The sequence below is a fragment of the Pseudorca crassidens genome, unplaced genomic scaffold (genome assembly GCF_039906515.1).
Source record: "Pseudorca crassidens isolate mPseCra1 unplaced genomic scaffold, mPseCra1.hap1 Scaffold_90, whole genome shotgun sequence".
Lineage (NCBI taxonomy): Eukaryota > Metazoa > Chordata > Mammalia > Artiodactyla > Delphinidae > Pseudorca > Pseudorca crassidens.
Genome location: NW_027136342.1, coordinates 273,162 through 299,805, shown reverse-complemented (window position 1 = coordinate 299,805; position 26,644 = coordinate 273,162). Strand labels below are relative to the sequence as shown.

Here is a 26,644-nt window from a genome sequence, read left to right as displayed (position 1 = left end):
AAGTTGCAGGGTTCGCTCTGTGGGCACACCGACCTCGAGTGAGGAGGCCCTCCAACTCCAACATCCAGAGAGATAACCGGGGGCAACAGGGCACCATGACGACTCGTGTGAACATCACTTGACCTGGAGTTTCTCTCATAAAACAACAATAGTGTGTCCCGAAGGAGTAGACTACTGCTTGCAGGACTTACTGCACCCGGAGGGGAGCTAATAATCTTGGTGGGGGAAACGTATATCACACTGTCACCATAGAAAAGCCTACAGACACCGTGATGATGGTGGTCAATAAGACCGGCTGGACTCCTGTTTACTTCAAAAGGCTGTTGACTCAGTGGCCATCATGGTCCTTGATCACCACTGACCCTGGACTGTCTGGGAGTTGAGCGGGCAGGGCTCTGACACCTGGTGCTGTTTTTACGTTAATTCAGGGGCCTAATTGAAGAAAGAGCAGACTACTGGTCAGAGCATCTAGGCTGGCAGAAACGGTCAGCCTAAGGTGGCCGAACAAATGTGGGGCAGGGTGAAACCTGCCCCCACAGCGTCTCTGCACATCTCTTTCCTGGACCCTTAAAGGTCATTAGAATCTATAACACTTCCAATGCTGGTGCTCAGGCAGACGAGCAGGGAGGCAGGGGTCCTGGGGCCAATCAACGTCACCTGGAGGCTGCTGGGGAGAAGTTCTGACCCTCGCCCCCTGGTATGAGGGCTCCCAACTCAGCACTCAGCAGTTACAGAAGAAGGGTCTGCACCCTCAGCACTCCAAGAATGAGGAACGGGACAAAAGGCAGAGGAGGGGTTTGTCCCCAGCAAAGCCCATTAAAAATCCCTGGGAGATAAAAATAGAATCTGGGCAATAAAGTCAAGTCTGACCTTTTTTATCCTTTGTGCTTTGTCTAATTTCACGTGCTCCTAGGGTCCCGCATGCAGAGGTTCCACACCCGGCACTTCAGACCAGATTTCCTAGTGCAGAATGGCTGGGTCGACACCTCAGCTCCTGGGGCCCAGTGCAGACTCCGAGATATAGAGCCTGAGCTGCAGCCAACCCGGCCCTTGAGAGCTCCGCCCCCTCCCTCCCACTGACTCTGACAGGATCTCTACACAGCAGCCCAGCCCACAGCCCACGGGGTAGTGCATGCTCTCACCTCTCCATTCTCTGATCAAAATATAAAGTTTCCTTTGCTTGTGAACCAAACTCAGTCTCGATCTGTTGGCCCCAATGACACTGGGCAGGGGGACACTTGTTGGGGTCCACTCTGGAGGATCAGTAACAGAAATTGAGACTATTGTAACTTCAATGAACAGATGTGTGAGCCAAACTGTAGTTAACATAGAACAGTTTATAAGGTTCGGGTAAAATAAGATGTTTCTAACACTTCCATTTGATATTTCCATCACTTTATTATAAGCAAGTTCAGTGAAAAGGTTTGTCTTATTTGTCAGGTCAATATTAGAGAAATGAAGTGATTTCTTTCCAAGGATGTACATCTAATAATCTTGGTTAAAGCTTCAATCTTGTTTTAAATGCTTTTCCATTGAAAATGATACCTCTCTTTCAGCTCCCCCATTTCTGAGAAGTATAAAATCTTATAATTTATTATTACCAAAGGGGAAAGGTGGGAGGAGGGATAAATTAACAGTTTGGAATTAACACATACACAGTGCTATGTATAAAATAGATCATCAACAAGGAACCACTGTATAGCACAGGGAACTACACTCAATATTTTGCAATAACCTATAAGGGGAAATAATCGGAAAAAGAATAGATATTTTTATTGACATCATCTATCAATGACAGTTAAAGTGTAACCTAAGGGAAGCCAGTGGTGAGTGCTTCTGACCCTGAAGACTTCAATCATCTAAAGTTTGGACTCTGCCTACTTCCCAAGGCCCTTAATGAACATATGTGTAGCCGTAGCTTAAAAAATTCCCCAGTTTGGGTTTCAGGGAGACACTGATTTTGAAAAAGCCCTGGTGTTCTCCTTACATGAATGGGACTCTTCCTACTGCTAAAACATGTTTGTCACACACAGAGGATGGTATACCGTCTGATCGGGAAGAGTTTGGAAAAGGCATCTCATCTCCTCATCTCCTGGTGCTCGGGTTCACCCCTCCAGCGTCTTTACTAACAGTCTCCCCACTTGGAGATGTCAGCACTGTCAACATCCTGTTGCATACAGTTTGGAATTTGTCCAGAGGATGAAGCGGAAGGATGAGGAACAATGAGAGACAAGTCCTAGGTGTTCAGACAGGCACATGTCACTCTAATTTCCAATCAGGAAGACGAATTGACCAAAGGCTAGGGTTGCCCATGGAAACAGTATAGGGTTTGAGGAAATCCCACTGCTTTGTGGCCAGTTCCCATAAACACAAGTTGAACAATGGAACTCGGGCAGTAAAATTCACGAAACTGCAGAGTTGAAAATATCTATCACTGAAAAATGTCTTGAGGAAAGTCAGAGAAAAGGATTGGTAAGCAAGGGAGAATGGCAGGAAAGGGATTTGAGGAGGTAGAAAGGACTCACCATTAAGCACAAGAAAAGGGGCTGAACATTGCCAACATTGCAGTTGGCCAAAAAGGCTGTATGCGTTTTTTTCTGTATATATTCAAGAAAAGGGCATACACTTTTTTAGCCAACCAAACAGGTGGGCACTGGAAATCAATACTACAAAAGATATCACTTCGCATCAGTCAGAAGAGCCATCCTCATAAAGTGTAAACACCAGAAATGCAGGACAGGGCAAGGAGAAGAGGGAGCCCTGTGAGGCTTATAGTGGAAATGTATATTGCCAATGGCCATTCTGGAGAAGTGTATTGTGTTTACTAAAGCATCTAAAAAATGAGCTACAGAGCATAGGGCACTTGCACTCATGGGCGTATGTCTTGGGAAAAACAAAAATCGAGAGGACACAGGCACCCCAATGTTTACTGCCTCTCTGTTTAAAAGATCCTCGACTAGGATATAACTTAAATGTCTCTGGAGGGAAAAAATGGATAGAGATGTGGTACTTATGTAGAGTGGAATATTACTCAGCCTGGAAGTCAATGAAATATGGCCAGTTGTAACAACTCCGGAGGAGTTACGTATGATCATTCTAAGTGACATAACTCAAAAAGAAAAAGACACATATCATAAGATATCACTTAAAGGTGGAATCCAAAATGGCTACACATGAAATAAATTACAAAACAAAAACATAGTCAAATATGTAGACAACACGCGTAAGGCTGCTAAACGGGAAAGGTGGGGAGGGGTGAGGCATCATCCAGGAGGTTGAAATTAGCAAAGATACCATTCCAAATACCAAACTGATAATCAACAAGGCCTACACGGTAGCTAAAAGAACTGCACTCAGCACACTCAAGTCACCGGAAAAGAATATATATGACTGGTAAGAATCTGAAAAAGAATTTATTGATGTCTCTCTGTATGTGAATCAAGTGGATGTACAGCAGCAAGAAACAGAGCTTTGAAAATCAGCTGTAACCAATATAGTAATAAATTGAAAAAAATAAACGACAGAGAGAAAGAGAAAACCTCTTACAACTTTTCCTCAGGGATGGTGATGCAACATGGATTGAACACATCTAGACCCACAGCAGGATGAGACATAGGGCTGGAAACTGTTCGTGCTAAGAGAAATGTGAGGTTGGGTGAGGAAATGCACACCCTTTAAAGTAATACTACCTGGTACCCATTCAATGGGTCCCAAATCTGCAGGTTCAAGGGATCTTCCTACAGCGAAAACATGCATGGAAAACCCAGAGGACTGTACACCATGTGATCGGGAGATGTGTCTAAAATGCACCTCATTTATCCTCTCCTGGTGCTCCTGTTCATCATTCCAGCCACGTTACTTAGAATCTCCCCACTTAGAGAATCAGCACATTTAAACTTCTGTTTCACACATTTTGCAAATTGTGAGGAGGATGAACGGGAAGAGGGGGAACCAATGAGAGAATAGTTGTAGGGGTTTGGACGGGCACATGTCACTCTAATTTCCCATTAAGAATAAGAATTAAAAAAAAGGCTCAGCCCGCCTCGCCGGAGCCAAAATAGGGCCTGAAGCAATCCTGCAGCTTTGAGGCCAGCTCACAAAAGAGCAACTTAAAAAATGGAGCTCAGGGTCACTGCAATTCACAAACCTGCAGAGTTATAAATGAAAACTAACGTCCCAAAATATGTTGAGGTAAGGCAAAGAAGAGGATCTGAATGCAAGACAGAATTGCAAGAAACAGATTTCAAGAGATAGATTGGACTCGTCTTTAAAGCACATGAAAAGCGGCAGAATTTCGACAATGATGCAGTTGGCCCATAAGGGAGTATGCGTTTTTTCCTGAATATATCCAGCAAAAAACGCATACACACTTTATGGGCAACCAAGCAAGCAAGCAATGCAAATGTGCACAACAAAGAAGTCTCATTTCCCACCGGTCAAAAGGGCCATCCGAAAAAATTGTAAAAACCAGAAATGCAGGACAGGCCATGGAGAACAGGGAGCCTTTATACGCTGATGGACAGTGTGTGAACTGCCGAGAGCCACTCTGGAGAAGTGTATGGTGGTTCCTAAATCATCTAAAAAACAGAGCTACAGAGCATAGGGCACTTCCAATCACGGAAGTATATCTAGGGAAGTCTAAAAATCAACAAGACACAAGCACACCACAGTTTAGGGCTACTCTGTTTACAAGAACCTCAACTTCAGTACACCTTAAATATCCCAGGAAAGAGAACAATGGATAAAGAAAATGTGGTACTTATGTACAATGGAATATCTCTTCACCATGAAATCAATGTAATAAGGCTAGTAGAAGGATAAAGAGTGGATTTAGGTCCGATAATACTACTTGAAATAAGTCAAACAGAAAAAGAAACATATCATAAGATATCACTTATAGAGGGAGGATAAATATGGCTGCACAAAAAATGAATTACAAAACAGAACAGTGTCTCACATTTAGAAAACACACTTATGTCAGCTTAAGGGGAAAGGAGAGGTGGGGTGATGCATAAAACCAGAGTTTGAAATTAGCACAGATACCGTTCAATAAACCAAATAGGTATTAGACAAGATCTACACCTTGCTCAATGAACTGGCCTCAACACACCCTATACACCGCAGAGAAATATATCTGAGTAATAAGAATCTTAAAACCCATGTATTGATATATCTCCATAAGGGAATCAAGTGTGTGCAGAGTGGCCAAACACAGCAGTGAAAATGAGCTAAACCCCATTATAGAAATAAATTTTAAAACCAAAACGCAGAAACAATGAAAGAGAGAAAAATTCTTACAAAATTCGCTCAGGGGCTGTGATGCAACCTGGAATGACCACATATAAACCCACAGCTGGATAAGACATAAGGCTGGACACTTGGGGCTGAGAGGATTGGTGAGCTTTGGTGAGCAACTGCCAAAAGTTTAATGCAATACTTCATGCTACTCATTCCAAGGGTCCCAACACTCCAGGTTGAAGGGAATCTTTCTACAGCTAAACCATGCATGGGAAATCCAACGGATGGTATACCATATGATCGGGAAAGGTTTCTAAAACGCACCTCATTTTCCTCTCCTGGGGCTCCGGATCAACATTCCAGCCACTTTACTAACAACATCCCCACATGGAGAGTCAATGCCTTTAAGTTCCGGTATCGCACAGTCTGCAGTTAGTGCGGAGGATGAATGGGAATAGGGGGAACCAGTGAGAAAATAGCTGTAGCGGTTTCAATGGGCACATGTCACTCTAATTTCACATCAGGAAGAAGAATTAACCAAAGGCAGAACAAGGCGCCCCAGAAGAAGAAGAGGGCATGAAAAAATCCTGTGGATATGAGGCAAGATCACAAAAATAAGAGCTGAAAAATGGAGCTAAGGGCCATTGCAATTCAAAAACCTGCAGAGTTATAAAGGCCAACTATTTTCCAAAAGTATATTGAGGTAAGGCTATGAAGAGGCACTGACAGCAAGGCAGAATTGCAGGAAAACGATTTCAAGAGGTAGACTAGAATTGCATTGACAACATATGAAAAGACTCAGAACGTCGACAATGAAGCACTTGGCCAAAAAGGGCGCATGCGTTTCTTCCTGAATATATTCAGGAAAAAACGCATATGCACTTTCTGCCCAACCAAGCAAGATTGCAAAGGAAATCTGCACTACAATGAAGTCTCACTTCCCCCCGGTCAAAAGGGCCATCTGAAAAAAGTGTAAAATCCAGAAAGGCAGGACAGGCCATGGAGAACTGGGAGCCTTGTTATGCTGGTGGGCGGGATGTAAATTGCCAACAGCCACTCTGGAGAAGTGTATGGTGTTTCCTGAAACATCTAAAAAACAAAGCAACAGAGCCTAGGGCACTTCCACTTATGGTCCTATAGCTTAGGGAAATTAAAATCAAAAAGACACAGCCACCCCAAAGTTTGGGACGGCACTGTTTACAAGAACCTCGTTTACGGTACAAGTTCAATATCGCAGAAAGCGAAAAATGGATAAAGAAGTTGTGGTACTTATGTACAATGAAATATCACTCAGCAATGAAATCTATGTCATCAGGCCCATAGCAGCATAATGAGTGGATTCAGGTACGATGATTCTAAGTGAAATAAGTCACACAGAAAAAGAAACATCATAAGATATCACTACTACACGGAATGTAAACTTGGCTACACAGGAACTGAATTACAAAACAGAACAGGGTCTCAAATGTAGAAAAGCAACTTATGCTTGCTTAAGGGGAAAGGTGAGTTGGGGTGCTGCATAAAACCAGAGATTGAAATTAGCACAGATACCGCTCCATAAGCCAAATATGTAATAGACAAGAGCTACTCCTTGCTCAACGATTTGGACTTAACACCCCATATTAAACCACTAAGAATATACTTGACTAGTAAGAATCTTAAAACTTATGGATTTATATGTCTCCGAAAGAGAATCAAGCGTGTGTACAGCGGCATAAACGCAGCACTGATAGGATTGGTGAGGTTCGGTGAGCAAATGCAGACCCTTTGAAGTCATATTGCATGGTACCCATTCCATGGGTCTCAACTCTCCAGGTTTAAGGGATTCTTCCTTCAGCTAAAACATGCATGTGGAACCCAGAGTATGATCCACCTTGTGATCAGGAAACGTGTTCAAATGTGTCTCAGGTTTCGTCCCCTGGTACTCGGGTGCAACATTCCAGACGCTTTACTAACACTCTCCCCACTTGGAGAGTCAGTGCCTTTAACCTCCTGTTTGGCCCAGTTTTCAATTTCTCCGGAAAGTGAACAGGAATAGTGAGAACCAATGAGAGACTAGCTGGAGGTGTCTGGACAGGCAAATTTATCTCTCATTTCCCACCAGGAAGAGGAATTAACCAAAGGCTCAGGCTGCCATGCTGGAACCACACTAGGGCCTGAAGCAATGCTGCGGTGTTGCGGCCAGCTCACAAGAAAGCGAGTTGAAGAAAGGAGCTCAGGGGCACTGTAATTCACAAAACTGCAGAGTTATAAATGACAGCTATCGTCCAAAAATCTATTGAAGTAAGGCTGCCAAGAGGACTTGAAAGCGGGGCAGAATTGCAGGAAACCGATTTCAGGAGGTAGACTGGAATTGCATGTAAAGCATAGGAAAAGAGGCAGAACGTCCACAATGATGCACTTGGCCAAAAAGGGCATATGCGTTTTTTCCTCAGGAAAAAAAGCTTACGCCCTTTTTTGCCAACCAAGCAAGCTTGCAAAGGAAATGTGCACTACAATGATGTCTCACTGCCCCCCGGTCAAAAGGGCCATCTGAAAAAAGTGTAAAATCCAGAAAGGCAGGACAGGCCATGGAGAACTGGGAGCCTTGTTATGCTGATGGGCGGGATGTAAATTGCCAACAGCCACTCTGGAGAAGTGTATGGTGTTTCCTGAAACATCTACAAAACAAAGCAACAGAGCCTAGGGCACTTCCACTTATGGTCCTATAGCTTAGGGAAATTAAAATCAAAAAGACACAGCCACCCCAAAGTTTGGGACGGCTCTGTTTACAAGAACCTCGTTTACGGTACAAGTTCAATATCACAGAAAGCGAAAAATGGATAAAGAATTTGTGGTACTTACGTACAATGCAATATCACTCAGCAATGAAATCTATATCATCAGGCCCGTAGCAGCATAATGAGTGGATTCAGGTACGATGATTCTAAGTGAAATAAGTCACACAGAAAAAGAAACATCATAAGATATCACTACTACACGGAATGTAAACATGGCTACACAGGAACTGAATTACAAAACAGAACAGGGTCTCAAATGTAGAAAACCAACTTATGCTTGCTTAAGGGGAAAGGTGAGTTGGGGTGCTGTATAAAACCAGAGACTGAAATTAGCACAGATACCATTCCATAAGCCAAACATGTAATAGACAACAGCTACTCCTTGCTCAGTGAAGTGGACTCAACACACCATATTAAACGTCTAAGAATATACCTGACTAGTAAGAATCTTAAAACCTATGGATTTATATGTCTCCGAAAGAGAATCAAGCGTGTGTACAGTGGCATAAGCGCAGCAGTGATAGGATTGGTGAGGTTCGGTGAGCCAATGCAGAACCTTTGAAGTCATATTGCATGGTACCCATTCCATGGGTCTCAACTCTCCAGGTTTAAGGGATTCTTCCTTCAGCTAAAACATGCATGTGGAACACGGAGTATGATCCACCGTGTGATCGGGAAACGTGTTCAAATGTGTCTCAGGTTCCGTCCCCTGGTACTCGGGTGCAACATTCCAGACGCTTTACTAACACTCTCCCCACTTGGAGAGTCAGTGCCTTTAACCTCCTGTTTGGCCAAGTTTGCAATTTCTGCAGAAAATGAACAGGAATAGGGAGAACCAATGAGTGAATAGCTGGAGGTGTCTGGACGGGCAAATTTAACTCTCATTTCCCACCAGGAAGAGGAATTAACCAAAGGCTCAGCGTGCCATGCCGGAACCACACTAGGGCCTGAAGCAATGCTGCGGGGTTGCGGCCAGCTCACAAGAAAGCGAGTTGAAGAAAGGAGCTCAGGGGCACTGTAATTCACAAACATGCAGAGTTATAAATGACAGCTATCGTCCAAAAATATATTGAAATAAGGCTGCCAAGAGGACTCGAAAGCGGGGCAGAATTACAGGAATCCGATTTCAGGAGGTAGACTGGAATTGCATGTAAAGCATAGGAAAAGAGACAGAACGTCCACAATGATGCACTTGGCCAAAAAGGGGGTATGCGTTTTTTCCTGAATATATTCAGGAAAAAATGCATACGCCCTTTTTGGCCAACCAAGCAAGCTTGCAAAGGAAATCTGCACTACAATGAAGTCTCACTGCCCCCCAGTCAAAAGGGCCATCTGAAAAAAGTGTAAAATCCAGAAAGGCCGAACAGGCCATGGAGAACTGGGAGCCTGGTTATGCTGATGGGCGGGATGTAAATTGCCAACAGCCACTCTGGAGAAGTGTATGGTGTTTCCTGAAACATCTAAAAAACAAAGCAACAGAGCCTAGGGCACTTCCACTTATGGTCCTATAGCTTAGGGAAATTAAAATCAAAAACACAGCCACCCCAAAGTTTGGGACGGCTCTGTTTACAAGAACCTCGTTTACAGTACAAGTTCAATATCACAGAAAGTGAAAAATGGATAAAGAAGTTGTGGTACTTACGTACAATGCAATATCACTCAGCAATGAAATCTATGTCATCAGGCCCATAGCAGCATAATGAGTGGATTCAGGTACGATGATTCTAAGTGAAATAAGTCACACAGAAAAAGAAACATCATAAGATATCACTACTACACGGAATGTAAACTTGGCTACACAGGAACTGAATTACAAAACAGAACAGGGTCTCAAATGTAGAAAACCAACTTATGCTTGCTTAAGGGGAAAGGTGAGTTGGGGTGCTGCATAAAACCAGAGATTGAAATTAGCACAAATACCGTTCCATAAGCCAAATATGTAATAGACAAGAGCTACTCCTTGCTCAACGAAGTGGACTCTACACCCCATATTAAACGACTAAGAATATACCTGACTAGTAAGAATCTTAAAACCTATGGATTTCTATGTCTCCGAAAGAGAATCAAGCGTGTGTACAGCGGCATAAACGCAGCAGTGATAGGATTGGTGAGGTTCGGTGAGCAAATGCAGACCCTTTGAGGTCATATTGCATGGTACCCATTCCATGGGTCTCAACTCCCCAGGTTTAAGGGATTCTTCCTTCAGCTAAAACATGCATGTGGAACCCAGAGTATGATCCACCGTGTGATCGGGAAACGTGTTCAAATGTGTCTCAGTTTTCGTCCCCTCGTACTCGGGTGCAACATTCCAGTCACTTTACTAACACTCTCCCCACTTGGAGAGTCAGTGCCTTTAACCTCCTGTTTGGCCCAGTTTGCCATTTCTGCGGAAAATGAACAGGAATAGGGAGAACCAATGAGAGACTAGCTGGAGGTGTCTGGACGGGCAAATTTAACTCTCATTTCCCACCAGGAAGAGGAATTAACCAAAGGCTCAGCGTGCCATGCCGGAACCACACTAGGGCCTGAAGCAATGCTGCGGTGTTGCGGCCAGCTCACCAGAAAGCGAGTTGAAGAAAGCAGCTCAGGGGCACTGTAATTCAAAAACCTGCAGAGTTATAAATGACAGCTATCGTCCAAAAATATATTGAAGTAAGGCTGCCAAGAGGACTCGAAAGCGGGGCAGAATTGCAGGAAACCGATTTCAGGAGGTAGACTGGAATTGCATGTAAACCATAGGAAAAGAGACAGAACGTCCACAATGATGCACTTGGCCAAAAAGGGCGTATGCATTTTTTCCTGAATATATTCAGGAAAAAACGCATACGCCCTTTTGGGCCAACCAAGCAAGCTTGCAAAGGAAATCTGCATTACAATGAAGACTCACTGCCCCCCAGTCAAAAGGGCCATCTGAAAAATGTGTAAAACCCAGAAAGGCAGGACAGGCCATGGAGAACTGGGAGCCTTGTTATGCTGATGGGCGGGATGTAAATTGCCAACAGCCACTCTGGAGAAGTGTATGGTGTTTCCTGAAACATCTAAGAAACAAAGCAACAGAGCCTAGGGCACTTCCACTTATGGTCCTATAGCTTAGGGAAATAAAAATCAAAAAGACACAGCCACCCAAAGTTTGGGACGGCTCTGTTTACAAGAACCTCGTTTACGGTACAAGTTCAATATCACAGAAAGCGAAAAATGGATAAAGAAATTGTGCTACTTACGTACAATGCAATATCACTCAGCAATGAAATCTATGTCATCAGGCCCATAGCAGCATAATGAGTGGATTCAGGTACGATGATTCTAAGTGAAATAAGTCACACAGAAAAAGAAACATCATAAGATATCACTACTACACGGAATGTAAACTTGGCTACACAGGAACTGAATTACAAAACAGAACAGGGTCTCAAATGTAGAAAACCAACTTATGCTTGCTTAAGGGGAAAGGTGAGTTGGGGTGCTGCATAAAACCAGAGATTGAATTTAGCACAGATACCATTCCATAAGCCAAATCAAATCACTCAACGAAGTGGACTCAACACCTGATATTAAACGTCTAAGAATATACCTCACTAGTAAGAATCTTAAAACCTATTGATTTATATGTCTCCAAAAGAGAAACAAGGGTGTGTACAGCGGCATAAACGCAGCAGTGATAGGATTGGTGAGGTTCGGTGAGCAAATGCAGAACCTTTGAAGTCATATTGCATGGTACCCATTCCATGGGTCTCAACTCTCCAGGTTTAAGGGATTCTTCCTTCAGCTAAAACATGCATGTGGAACCCAGAGTATGATCCACCGTGTGATTAGGAAACGTGTTCAAATGTGTCTCAGGTTTCGTCCCCTGGTACTCGGGTGCAACATTCCAGACGCTTTACTAACACTCTCCCCACTTGGAGAGTCAGTGCCTTTAACCTCCTGTTTGGCCCAGTTTTCAATTTCTCCGGAAAGTGAACAGGAATAGTGAGAACCAATGAGAGACTAGCTGGAGGTGTCTGGACGGGCAAATTTATCTCTCATTTCCCACCAGGAAGAGGAATTAACCAAAGGCTCAGCCTGCCATGCTGGAACCACACTAGGGCCTGAAGCAATGCTGCGGTGTTGCGGCCAGCTCACAAGAAAGCGAGTTGAAGAAAGGAGCTCAGGGGCACTGTAATTCACAAAACTGCAGAGTTATAAATGACAGCTATCGTCCAAAAATCTATTGAAGTAAGGCTGCCAAGAGGACTTGAAAGCGGGGCAGAATTGCAGGAAACCGATTTCAGGAGGTAGACTGGAATTGCATGTAAAGCATAGGAAAAGAGGCAGAACGTCCACAATGATGCACTTGGCCAAAAAGGGCATATGCGTTTTTTCCTCAGGAAAAAAAGCTTACGCCCTTTTTGGCCAACCAAGCAAGCTTGCAAAGGAAATGTGCACTACAATGATGTCTCACTGCCCCCCGGTCAAAAGGGCCATCTGAAAAAAGTGTAAAATCCAGAAAGGCAGGACAGGCCATGGAGAACTGGGAGCCTTGTTATGCTGATGGGCGGGATGTAAATTGCCAACAGCCACTCTGGAGAAGTGTATGGTGTTTCCTGAAACATCTACAAAACAAAGCAACAGAGCCTAGGGCACTTCCACTTATGGTCCTATAGCTTAGGGAAATTAAAATCAAAAAGACACAGCCACCCCAAAGTTTGGGACCGCTCTGTTTACAAGAACCTCGTTTACGGTACAAGTTCAATATCACAGAAAGCGAAAAATGGATAAAGAATTTGTGGTACTTACGTACAATGCAATATCACTCAGCAATGAAATCTATATCATCAGGCCCGTAGCAGCATAATGAGTGGATTCAGGTACGATGATTCTAAGTGAAATAAGTCACACAGAAAAAGAAACATCATAAGATATCACTACTACAAGGAATGTAAACTTGCCTACACAGAAACTGAATTACAAAACAGAACAGGGTCTCAAATGTAGAAAACCAACTTATGCTTGCTTAAGGGGAAAGGTGAGTTGGGGTGCTGCATAAAACCAGAGATTTAAATTAGCACAGATACCGTTCCATAAGCCAAATATGTAATAGACAAGAGCTACTCCTTGCTCAACGAAGTGGACTCTACATCTCATATTAAACGCCTAAGAATACACCTGACTAGTAAGAATCTTAAATCCTATGGATTTATATGTCTCCAAAAGAGAATCAAGCGTGTGTACAGCGGCATAAACGCAGCAGTGATAGGATTGGTGAGGTTCGGTGAGCAAATGCAGACCCTTTGAAGTCATATTTCATGGTACCCATTCCATGGGTCTCAACTCTCCAGGTTTAAGGGATTCTTCCTTCAGCTAAAACATGCATGTGGAACCCAGAGTATGATCCACCGTGTGATCGGGAAACGTGTTCAAATGTGTCTCAGCTTCCGTCCCCTGGTACTCGGGTGCAACATTCCAGACGCTTTACTAACACTCTCCCCACTTGGAGAGTCAGTGCCTTTAACCTCCTGTTTGGCCAAGTTTGCAATTTCTGCAGAAAATGAACAGGAATAGGGAGAACCAATGAGTGAATAGCTGGAGGTGTCTGGTCGGGCAAATTTAACTCTCATTTCCCACCAGGAAGAGGAATTAACCAAAGGCTCAGCGTGCCATGCCGGAACCACACTAGGGCCTGAAGCAATGCTGCGGTGTTGCGGCCAGCTCACAAGAAAGCGAGTTGAAGAAAGGAGCTCAGGGGCACTGTAATTCACAAACATGCAGAGTTATAAATGACAGCTATCGTCCAAAAATATATTGAAATAAGGCTGCCAAGAGGACTCGAAAGCGGGGCAGAATTACAGGAATCCGATTTCAGGAGGTAGACTGGAATTGCATGTAAAGCATAGGAAAAGAGACAGAACGTCCACAATGATGCACTTGGCCAAAAAGGGCGTATGCGTTTTTTCCTGAATATATTCAGGAAAAAACGCATACGCCCTTTTTGGCCAACCAAGCAAGCTTGCAAAGGAAATCTGCACTACAATGAAGTCTCACTGCCCCCCAGTCAAAAGGGCCATCTGAAAAAAGTGTAAAATCCAGAAAGGCTGAACAGGCCATGGAGAACTGGGAGCCTTGTTATGCTGATGGGCGGGATGTAAATTGCCAACAGCCACTCTGGAGAAGTGTATGGTGTTTCCTGAAACATCTAAAAAACAAAGCAACAGAGCCTAGGGCACTTCCACTTATGGTCCTATAGCTTAGGGAAATTAAAATCAAAAAGACACAGCCACCCCAATGTTTGGGACGGCTCTGTTTATAAGAACCTCGTTTACGGTACAAGTTCAATATCACAGAAAGCGAAAATTGGATAAAGAATTTGTGGTACTTATGTACAATGCAATATCACTCAGCAATGAAATGTATATCATAAGGTCCGTAGCAGCATAATGAGTGGATTCAGGTACGATGATTCTAAGTGAAATAAGTCACACAGAAAAAGAAACATCATAAGTTATCACTACTACACGGAATGTAAACATGGCTACACAGGAACTGAATTACAAAACAGAACAGGGTCTCAAATGTAGAAAACCAACTTATGCTTGCTTAAGGGGAAAGGTGAGTTGGGGTGCTGCATAAAACCAGAGATTGAAATTAGCACAGATACCGTTCCATAAGCCAAATATGTAATAGACAAGAGCTACTCCTTGCTCAACGAAGTGGACTCAACACCCCATATTAAACGCCTAAGAATATACCTGACTAGTAAGAATCTTAAAACCTATGGATTTATATGTCTCCGAAAGAGAATCAAGCATGTGTACAGCGGCATAAACGCAGCAGTGATAGGATTGGTGAGGTTCGGTGAGCAAATGCAGACCCTTTGAAGTCATACTGCATGGTACCCATTCCATGGGTCTCAACTCTCCAGGTTTAAGGGATTCTTCCTTCAGCTAAAACATGCATGTGGAACCCAGAGTATGATCTACCGTATGATCGGGAAACGTGTTCAAATGTGTCTCAGGTTTCGTCCCCTGGTACTTGGGTGCAACATTCCAGACGCTTTACAAACACTCTTCCCAATTGGAGAGTCAGTGCCTTTAAACTCCTGTTTGGCCCAGTTTGCCATTTCTGCGGAAAATGAACAGGAATAGGGAGAACCAATGAGAGACTAGCTGGAGGTGTCTGGACGGGCAAATTTAACTCTCATTTCCCACCAGGAAGAGGAATTAACCAAAGGCTCAGCGTGCAATGCCGGAACCACACTAGGGCCTGAAGCAATCCTGCGGTGTTGCGGCCAGCTCACAAGAAAACGAGTTGAAGAAAGGAGCTCAGGGGCACTGTAATTCAAAAACCTGCAGAGTTATAAATGACAGCTATCGTCCAAAAATATATTGAAGTAAGGCTGCCAAGAGGACTCGAAAGCGGGGTAGAATTGCAGGAATCCGATTTCAGGAGGTAGACTGGAATTGCATGTAAAGCATAGGAAAAGAGGCCGAACGTCCACAATGATGCACTTGGCCAAAAAGGGAGTATGGGTTTTTTCCTGAATATATTCAGGAAAAAACGCATACGCACTTTTTGGCCAACCAAGCAAGCTTGAAATGGAAATCTGCACTACAATGAAGTCTCACTGCCCCCCAGTCAAAAGGGCCATCTGAAAAAAGTGTAAAATCCAGAAAGGCCGGACAGGCCATGGAGAACTGGGAGCCTTGTTATGCTGATGGGCGGGATGTAAATTGCCAACAGCCACTCTGGTGAAGTGTATGGTGTTTCCTGAAACATCTACAAAACAAAGCAACAGAGCCTAGGGCACTTCAACTTATGGTCCTATAGCTTAGGGAAATTAAAATCAAAAAGACACAGCCACCCAAAGTTTGGGACGGCTCTGTTTACAAGAACCTCGTTTACGGTACAAGTTCAATATCACAGAAAGCGAAAAATGGATAAAGAATTTGTGGTACTTACGTACAATGCAATATCACTCAGCAATGAAATGTATGTCATCAGGCCCGTAGCAGCATAATGAGTGGATTCAGGTACGATGATTCTAAGTGAAATAAGTCACACAGAAAAAGAAACATCATAAGATATCACTACTACACGGAATGTAAACTTGGCTACACAGGAACTGAATTACAAAACAGAACAGGGTCTCAAATGTAGAAAACCAACTTATGCTTGCTTAAGGGGAAAGGTGAGTTGGGGTGCTGCATAAATCCAGAGATTGAAATTAGCACAGATACCGTTCCATAAGCCAAATATGTAATAGACAAGAGCTACTCCTTGCTCAACGAAGTGGACTCTACACCCCATATTAAACGCCTAAGAATATACCTGACCAGTAAGAATCTTAAAACCTATAGATTTCTATGTCTCTGAAAGAGAATCAAGCGTGTGTACAGCGGCATAAACGCAGCAGTGATAGGATTGGTGAGGTTCGGTGAGCAAATGCAGACCCTTTGAGGTCATATTGCATGGTACCCATTCCATGGGTCTCAACTCTCCAGGTTTAAGGGATTCTTCCTTCAGCTAAAACATGCATGTGGAACCCAGAGTATGATCCACCATGTGATCGGGAAACGTGTTCAAATGTGTCTCAGTTTTCGTCCCCTGGTACTCGGGTGCAACATTCCAGTCGCTTTACTAACACTCTCCCCACTTGGAGAGTCAGTGCCTTTAACCTCCTGTTTGGCCCAGTTTGCCATTTCTGCGGAAAATGAACAGGAATAGGGAGAACCAATGAGAGACTAGCTGGAGGTGTCTGGACGGGCAAATTTAACTCTCATTTCCCACCAGGAAGAGGAATTAACCAAAGGCTCAGCGTGCCATGCCGGAACCACACTAGGGCCTGAAGCAATCCTGCGGTGTTGCGGCCAGCTCACAAGAAAGCGAGTTGAAGAAAGGAGCTCAGGGGCGCTGTAATTCACAAACCTGCAGAGTTATAAATGACAGCTATCGTCCAAAAATATATTGAAGTAAGGCTGCCAAGAGGACTTGAAAGCGGGGCATAATTGCAGGAATCCGATTTCAGGAGGTAGACTGGAATTGCATGTAAAGCATAGGAAAAGAGGCAGAACGTCCACAATGATGCACTTGGCCAAAAAGGGCGTATGCGTTTTTTCCTGAATATATTCAGGAAAAAACGCATACGCCCTTTTGCGCTAACCAAGCAAGCTTGCAAAGGAAATCTGCACTACAATGAAGTGTCACTGCTCCCCGGTCAAAAGGGCCATCTGAAAAATGTATAAAATCCAGAAAGGCAGGACAGGCCATGGAGAACTGGGAGCCTTGTTATGCTGATGGGCGGGATGTAAATTGCCAACAGCCACTCTGGAGAAGTGTATGGTGTTTCCTGAAACATCTAAAAAACAAAGCAACAGAGCCTAGGGCACTTCCACTTATGGTCCTATAGCTTAGGGAAATTAAAATCAAAAAGACACAGCCACCCCAAAGTTTGGGATGGCTCTGTTTACAAGAACCTCGTTTACGGTACAAGTTCAATAACACAGAAAGTGAAAAATGGATAAAGAATTTGTGGTACTTACGTACAATGCAATATCACTCAGCAATGAAATCTATATCATCAGGCCCGTAGCAGCATAATGAGTGGATTCAGGTACGATGATTCTAAGTGAAATAAGTCACACAGAAAAAGAAACATCATAAGATATCACTACTACAAGGAATGTAAACTTGCCTACACAGAAACTGAATTACAAAACAGAACAGGGTCTCAAATGTAGAAAACCAACTTATGCTTGCTTAAGGGGAAAGGTGAGTTGGGGTGCTGCATAAAACCAGAGATTGAAATTAGCACAGATACCGTTCCATAAGCCAAATATGTAATAGACAAGAGCTACTCCTTGCTCAACGAAGTGGACTCTACATCTCATATTAAACGCCTAAGAATACACCTGACTAGTAAGAATCTTAAATCCTATGGATTTATATGTCTCCAAAAGTGAATCAAACGTGTGTACAGCGGCATAAACGCAGCAGTGATAGAATTGGTGAGGTTCGGTGAGCAAATGCAGACCCTTTGAAGTCATATTTCATGGTACCCATTCCATGGGTCTCAACTCTCCAGGTTTAAGGGATTCTTCCTTCACCTAAAACATGCATGTGGAACCCAGAGTATGATCCACCGTGTGATCGGGAAACGTGTTCAAATGTGTCTCAGTTTTCATCCCCTGGTACTCGGGTGCAACATTCCAGACGCTTTACTAAAACTATCCCCACTTGGAGAGTCAGTGCCTTTAAACTCCTGTTTGGCCCAGTTTGCAATTTCTGCGGAAAAGGAACAGAAATAGGGAGAACCAATGAGAGACTAGCTGGAGGTGTCTGGACGGGAAATTTAACTCTCATTTCCCACCAGGAAGAGGAATTAACCAAAGGCTCAGCGTTCCATGCCGGAACCACACTAGGGCCTGAAGCAATCCTGCGGTGTTGCGGCCAGCTCACAAGAAAGCGAGTTGAAGAAAGGAGCTCAGGGGCACTGTAATTCAAAAACATGCAGAGTTATAAATGACAGCTATCGTCCAAAAATATATTGAAATAAGGCTGCCAAGAGGACTCGAAAGCGGGGCAGAATTACAGGAATCCGATTTCAGGAGGTAGACTGGAATTGCATGTAAAGCATAGGAAAAGAGACAGAACGTCCACAATGATGCACTTGGCCAAAAAGGGCGTATGCGTTTTTTCCTGAATATATTCAGGAAAAAACGCATACGCCCTTTTTGGCCAACCAAGCAAGCTTGCAAAGGAAATCTGCACTACAATGAAGTCTCACTGCCCCCCAGTCAAAAGGGCCATCTGAAAAAAGTGTAAAATCCAGAAAGGCTGGACAGGCCATGGAGAACTGGGAGCCTTGTTATGCTGATGGGCGGGATGTAAATTGCCAACAGCCAGTCTGGTGAAGTGTATGGTGTTTCCTGAAACATCTACAAAACAAAGCAACAGAGCCTAGGGCACTTCCACTTATGGTCCTATAGCTTAGGGAAATTAAAATCAAAAAGACACAGCCACCCAAAGTTTGGGACGGCTCTGTTTACAAGAACCTCGTTTACGGTACAAGTTCAATATCACAGAAAGCGAAAAATGGATAAAGAATTTGTGGTACTTACGTACAATGCAATATCACTCAGCAATGAAATGTATATCATCAGGCCCGTAGCAGCATAATGAGTGGATTCAGGTACGATGATTCTAAGTGAAATAAGTCACACAGAAAAAGAAACATCATAAGATATCACTACTACACGGAATGTAAACTTGGCTACACAGGAACTGAATTACAAAACAGAACAGGGTCTCAAATGTAGAAAACCAACTTATGCTTGCTTAAGGGGAAAGGTGAGTTGGGGTGCTGCATAAAACCAGAGATTGAAATTAGCACAGATACCGTTCCATAAGCCAAATATGTAATAGACAAGAGCTACTCCTTGCTCAACGAAGTGGACTCTACACCCCATATTAAACGCCTAAGAATATACCTGACCAGTAAGAATCTTAAAACCTATAGATTTCTATGTCTCTGAAAGAGAATCAAGCGTGTGTACAGCGGCATAAACGCAGCAGTGATAGGATTGGTGAGGTTCGGTGAGCAAATGCAGACCCTTTGAAGTCATATTGCATGGTACCCATTCCATGGGTCTCAACTCTCCAGGTTTAAGGGATTCTTCCTTCAGCTAAAACATGCATGTGGAACCCAGAGTATGATCCACCATGTGATCGGGAAACGTGTTCAAATGTGTCTCAGTTTTCGTCCCCTGGTACTCGGGTGCAACATTCCAGTCGCTTTACTAACACTCTCCCCACTTGGAGAGTCAGTGCCATTAACCTCCTGTTTGGCCCAGTTTGCCATTTCTGCGGAAAATGAACAGGAATAGGGAGAACCAATGAGAGACTAGCTGGAGGTGTCTGGACGGGCAAATTTAACTCTCATTTCCCACCAGGAAGAGGAATTAACCAAAGGCTCAGCGTGCCATGCCGGAACCACACTAGGGCCTGAAGCAATCCTGCGGTCTTGCGGCCAGCTCACAAGAAAGCGAGTTGAAGAAAGGAGCTCAGGGGCACTGTAATTCACAAACCTGCAGAGTTAAAAATGACAGCTATCGTCCAAAAATATATTGAAGTAAGGCTGCCAAGAGGACTTGAAAGCGGGGCAGAATTGCAGGAAACCGGTTTCAGGAGGTAGACTGGAATTGCATGTAAAGCATAGGAAAAGAGGCAGAACGTCCACAATGATGCACTTGGCCAAAAAGGGCGTATGCGTTTTTTCCTGAATATATTCAGGAAAAAACGCATACGCCCTTTTTGGCCAACCAAGCAAGCTTGCAAAGGAAATCTGCACTACAATGAAGTGTCACTGCCCCCCGGTCAAAAGGGCCATCTGAAAAATGTATAAAATCCAGAAAGGCAGGACAGGCCATGGAGAACTGGGAGCCTTGTTATGCTGATGGGCGGGATGTAAATTGCCAACAGCCACTCTGGAGAAGTGTATGGTGTTTCCTGAAACATCTACAAAACACAGCAACAGAGCCTAGGGCACTTCCACTTATGGTCCTATAGCTTAGGGAAATTAGAATCAAAAAGGCACAGCCACCCCAAAGTTTGGGATGGCTCTGTTTACAAGAATCTCGTTTACGGTACAAGTCCAATATCACAGAAAGCGAAAAATGGATAAAGAATTTGTGGCACTTACGTACAATGCAATATCACTCAGCAATGAAATCTATATCATCAGGCCAGTAGCATCATAATGAGTGGATTCAGGTACGATGATTCTAAGTGAAATAAGTCACACAGAAAAAGAAACATCATAAGATATCACTACTACACGGAATGTAAACTTGGCTACACAGGAACTGAATTACAAAACAGAACAGGGTCTCAAATTTAGAAAACCAACTTATGCTTGCTTAAGGGGAAAGGTGAGTTGGGGTGCTGCATAAAACCAGAGATTGAAATTAGCACAGATACTGTTCCATAAGCCAAATATGTAATAGACAAGAGCTACTCCTTGCTCAACGAAGTGGACTCTACACCCCATATTAAACGCCTAAGAATATACCTGACCAGTAAGAATCTTAAAACCTATAGATTTCTATGTCTCCGAAAGAGAATCAAGCGTGTGTACAGCGGCATAAATGCAGCAGTGATAGGATTGATGAGGTTCGGTGAGCAAATGCAGACCCTTTGAGGTCATATTGCATGGTACCCATTCCATGGGTCTCAACTCTCCAGGTTTAAGGGATTCTTCCTTCACCTAAAACATGCATGTGGAACCTAGAGTATGATCCACCGTGTGATCGGGAAACGTGTTCAAATGTGTCTCAGTTTTCGTCCCCTGGTACTCGGGTGCAACATTCCAGACGCTTTACTAAAACTCTCCCCACTTGGAGAGTCAGTGCCTTTAAACTCCTGTTTGGCCCGGTTTGCAATTTCTGCGGAAAAGGAACAGGAATAGGGAGAACCAATGAGAGACTAGCTGGAGGTGTCTGGACGGGCAAATTTAACTCTCATTTCCCACCAGGAAGAGGAATTAAACAAAGGCTCAGCGTGCCATGCCGGAACAACACTAGGGCCTGAAGCAAGGCTGCGGTGTTCCGGCCAGCTCACAAGAAAGCGAGTTGAAGAAAGGAGCTCAGGGGCACTGTAATTCACAAACCTGCAGAGTTAAAAATGACAGCTATCGTCCAAAAATATATTGAAGTAAGGCTGCCAAGAGGACTTGAAAGTGGGGCAGAATTGCAGGAAACAGGTTTCAGGAGGTAGACTGGAATTGCATGTAAAGCATAGGAAAAGAGGCAGAACGTCCACAATGATGCACTTGGCCAAATAGGGCATATGCGTTTTTTCCTGAATATATTCAGGAAAAAACGCATATGCCCTTTTTGGCCAACCAAGCAAGCTTGCAAAGGAAATCTGCACTACAATGAAGTCTCACTGCCGCCCGGTCAAAAGGGCCATCGGAAAAAAGTGTAAAATCCAGAAAGGCAGGACAGGCCATGGAGAACTGGGAGCCTTGTTATGCTGATGGGCGGGATGTAAATTGCCAACAGCCACTCTGGAGAAGTGTATGGTGTTTCCTGAAACATCTAAAAAACAAAGCAACAGAGCCTAGGGCACTTCCACTTATGGTCCTATAGCTTAGGGAAATTAAAATCAAAAAGACACAGCCACACCAAAGTTTGGGACGGTTCTTTTTACAAGAACCTCGTTTACGGTACAAGTTCAATATCACAGAAAGTGAAAAATGGATAAAGAAGTTGTGCTACTTATGTGCAGTGCAATATCACTCAGCAATGAAATCTATGTCATCAGGACCATAGTAGCATAATGAGTGGATTCAGGTACGATGATTCTAAGTGAAATAAGTCACACAGAAAAAGAAACATCATAAGATATCACTACTACACGGAATGTAAACTTGGCTACACAGGAACTGAATTACAAAACAGAACAGGGTCTCAAATGTAGAAAACCAACTTATGCTTGCTTAAGGGGAAAGCTGAGTTGGGGTGCTGCATAAAACCAGAGATTGAAAGTAGCACAGATACCGTTCCATAAGCCAAATATGTAATAGACAAGAGCTACTCCTTGCTCAACGAAGTGGACTCAACACCCCATATTAAACGCCTAAGAATATATCTGACTAGTAAGAATCTTAAAACCTATGGATATTTATTTCTCCGAAAGAGAATCAAGCATGTGTACAGTGGCATAAACGCAGCAGTGATAGGATGGGTGAGGTTCGGTGAGCAAATGCAGACCCTTTGAAGTCATATTGCATGGTACCCATTCCATGGGTCTCAACTCTCCAGGTTCAAGGGATTCTTCCTTCAGCTAAAACATGCATGTGGAACCCAGAGTATGATCCACCGTGTGATCGGGTAACATGTTCAAATGTGTCTCAGTTTTCCTCCCCTGGTCCTCGGGTGCAACATTCCAGATGTTTTACTAACACTCTCCCCACTTGGAGAGTCAGTGCCTTTAACCTCCTGTTTGGCCCAGGTTACAATTTCTGCGGAAAATGAACCGGAATAGGGAGAACCAATGAGAGAATAGCTGGAGGTGTCTGGACGGGCAAATTTAACTCTCATTTCCCACCAGGAAGAGGAATTAACCAAAGGCTCAGCGTGCCATGCCGGAACCACACTAGGGCCTGAAGCAAGGCTGCGGTGTTGCGGCCAGCTCACAAGAAAGTGAGTTGAAGAAAGGAGCTCAGGGGCACTGTAATTCACAAACCTGCAGAGTTATAAATGACAGCTATCGTCCAAAAATATATTGAAGTAAGGCTGCCAAGAGGACTTGAAAGCGGGGCAGAATTGCAGGAAACCGATTTCAGGAGGTAGACTGGAATTGCATGTAAAGCATAGGAAAAGAGGCAGAACGTCCACAATGATGCACTTGGCCAAAAAGGGCGTATGCGTTTTTTCCTGAATATATTCAGGAAAAAACGCATACGCACTTTTTGGTCAACCAAGCAAGCTTGCAAAGGAAATCTGCACTACAATGAAGTCTCACTGCCCCCCGGTCAAAAGGGCCATCGGAAAATAGTGTAAAATCCAGAAAGGCAGGACAGGCCATGGAGAACTGGGAGCCTTATTATGCTGATGGGCGAGATGTAAATTGCCAACAGCCACTCTGGAGAAGTGTATGGTGTTTCCTGAAACATCTAAAAAACAAAGCAACAGAGCCTAGGGCACTTCCACTTATGGTCCTATAGCTTAGGGAAATTAGAATCAAAAAGGCACAGCCACCCCAAAGTTTGGGACAGCTCTGTTTACAAGAACCTCGTTTACAGTACGAGTTCAATATCACAGAAAGTGAAAAATGGATAAAGAAGTTGTGGTAGGTACATACAATGCAATATCACTCAGCAATGAAATCTATGTCATCAGGCCCGTAGCAGCATAATGAGTGGATTCAGGTACGATGATTCTAAGTGAAATAAGTCACACAGAAAAAGAAACATCATAAGATATCACTACTACACGGAATGTAAACTTGGCTACACAGGAACAGAATTACAAAACAGAACAGGGTCTCAAATGTAGAAAACCAACTTATGCTTGCTTAAGGGGAAAGGTGAGTTGGGGTGCTGCATAAAACCAGAGATTGAAATTAGCACAGATACCGTTCCATAAGCCAAATATGTAATAGACAAGAGCTAGTCTTTGCTCAACGAAGAGGACTGAATACCCCATATTAAACGTCTAAGAATATACCTGACTAGTAAGAATCTTAAAACATATGGATTTATATGTCTCCAAAAGAGAATCAAGCGTGTGTACAGTGGCAAAAGCGCAGCAGTGATAAGATTGGTGAGGTTCGGTGAGCCAATGCAGAACCTTTGAATTTATATTGCATGGTACCCATTCCATGGGTCTCAACTCTCCTGGTTTAAGGGATTCTTCCTTCAGCTAAAACATGCATGTGGAACCCAGAGTATGATCCACCGTGTGATTGGGAAACGTGTTCAAATGTGTCTCAGGTTTCGTCCCCTGGTACTCGGGTGCAACATTCCAGACGCTTTACTAACACTCTCCCCACTTGGAGAGTCAGTGCCTTTAACCTCCTGTTTGGCCCAGTTTGCCATTTCTGCGGAAAATGAACAGGAATAGGGAGAACCAATGAGAGACTAGCTGGAGGTGCCTGGACGGGCAAATTTAACTCTCATTTCCCACCAGGAAGAGGAATTAACCAAAGGCTCAGCGTGCCATGCCGGAACCACACTAGGGCCTGAAGCAATGCTGCGGTGTTGCAGCCAGCTCACAAGAAAGCGAGTTGAAGAAAGGAGCTCAGAGGCACTGTAATTCACAAACCTGCAGAGTTATAAATGACAGCTATCGTCCAAAAATATATTGAAGTAAGGCTGCCAAGAGGACTTGAAAGTGGGGCAGAATTGCAGGAAACCGATTTCAGGAGGTAGACTGGAATTGCATGTAAAGCATAGGAAAAGAGGCAGAACGTCCACAATGATGCACTTGGCCAAAAAGGGCGTATGCGTTTTTTCCTGAATATATTCAGGAAAAAACGCATACGCCCTTTTGGGCCAACCAAGCAAGCTTGCAAAGGAAATCTGCATTACAATGAAGTCTCACTGCCCCCCAGTCAAAAGGGCCATCTGAAAAAAGTGTAAAATCCAGAAAGGCAGGACAGGCCATGGAGCATTGGGAGCCTTGTTATGCTGATGGGCGGGATGTAAATTGCCAACAGCCACTCTGGAGAAGTGTATGGTGTTTCCTGAAACATCTAAAAAACAAAGCAACAGAGCCTAGGGCACTTCCACTTACGGTTCTATAGCTTAGGGAAATTAAAATCAAAAAGACACAGCCACCCCAAAGTTTGGGACGGCTCTGTTTACAAGAACCTCGTTTACAGTACAAGTTCAATATCACAGAAAGTGAAAAATGGATAAAGAAGTTGTGGTACTTACGTACAATGCAATATCACTCAGCAATGAAATGTATATCATCAGGCCCGTAGCAGCATAATGAGTGGATTCAGGTACGATGATTCTAAGTGAAATAAGTCACACAGAAAAAGAAACATCATAAGATATCACTACTACACGGAATGTAAACTTGGCTACACAGGAACTGAATTACAAAACAGAACAGGGTCTCAAATGTAGAAAACCAACTTATGCTTGCTTAAGGGGAAAGGTGAGTTGGGGTGCTGCATAAAACCAGAGATTGAAATTAGCACAGATACCGTTCCATAAGCCAAATATGTAATAGACAAGAGCTACTCCTTGCTCAACGAAGTGGACTCTACACCCCATATTAAACGCCTAAGAATATACCTGACCAGTAAGAATCTTAAAACCTATAGATTTCTATGTCTCCGAAAGAGAATCAAGCGTGTGTACAGCGGCATAAACGCAGCAGTGATAGGATTGGTGAGGTTCGGTGAGCAAATGCAGACCCTTTGAGGTCATATTGCATGGTACCCATTCCATGGGTCTCAACTCTCCAGGTTTAAGGGATTCTTCCTTCAGCTAAAACATGCATGTGGAACCCAGAGTATGATCCACCATGTGATCGGGAAACGTGTTCAAATGCGTCTCAGTTTTCGTCCCCTGGTACTCGGGTGCAACATTCCAGTCGCTTTACTAACACTCTCCCCACTTGGAGAGTCAGTGCCTTTAACCTCCTGTTTGGCCCAGTTTGCCATTTCTGCGGAAAATGAACAGGAATAAGGAGAACCAATGAGAGACTAGCTGGAGGTGTCTGGACGGGCAAATTTAACTCTCATTTCCCACCAGGAAGAGGAATTAACCAAAGGCTCAGCGTGCCATGCCGGAACCACACTAGGGCCTGAAGCAATCCTGCGGTGTTGCAGCCAGCTCACAAGAAAGCGAGTTGAAGAAAGGAGCTCAGGGGCACTGTAATTCACAAACCTGCAGAGTTATAAATGACAGCTATCGTCCAAAAATATATTGAAATAAGGCTGCCAAGAGGACTTGAAAGCGGGGCAGAATTGCAGGAAACCAATTTCAGGAGGTAGACTGGAATTGCATGTAAAGCATAGGAAAAGAGGCAGAACGTCCACAATGATGCACTTGGCCAAAAAGGGCGTATGCGTTTTTTCCTGAATATATTCAAGAAAAAACGCATACGCCCTTTTTGGCCAACCAAGCAAGCTTGCAA

The 26,644-nt window shown here is 43.8% G+C and overlaps 1 long non-coding RNA gene across 1 annotated transcript in view; it reads right to left on the bottom strand.

Annotated features, from left to right (window-relative positions):
* The window catches only part of LOC137218352 (uncharacterized), a 360,832-nt gene that overhangs the window by 276,706 nt on the left and 57,482 nt on the right, over positions 1–26,644 (bottom strand). The window lies entirely within an intron of this gene.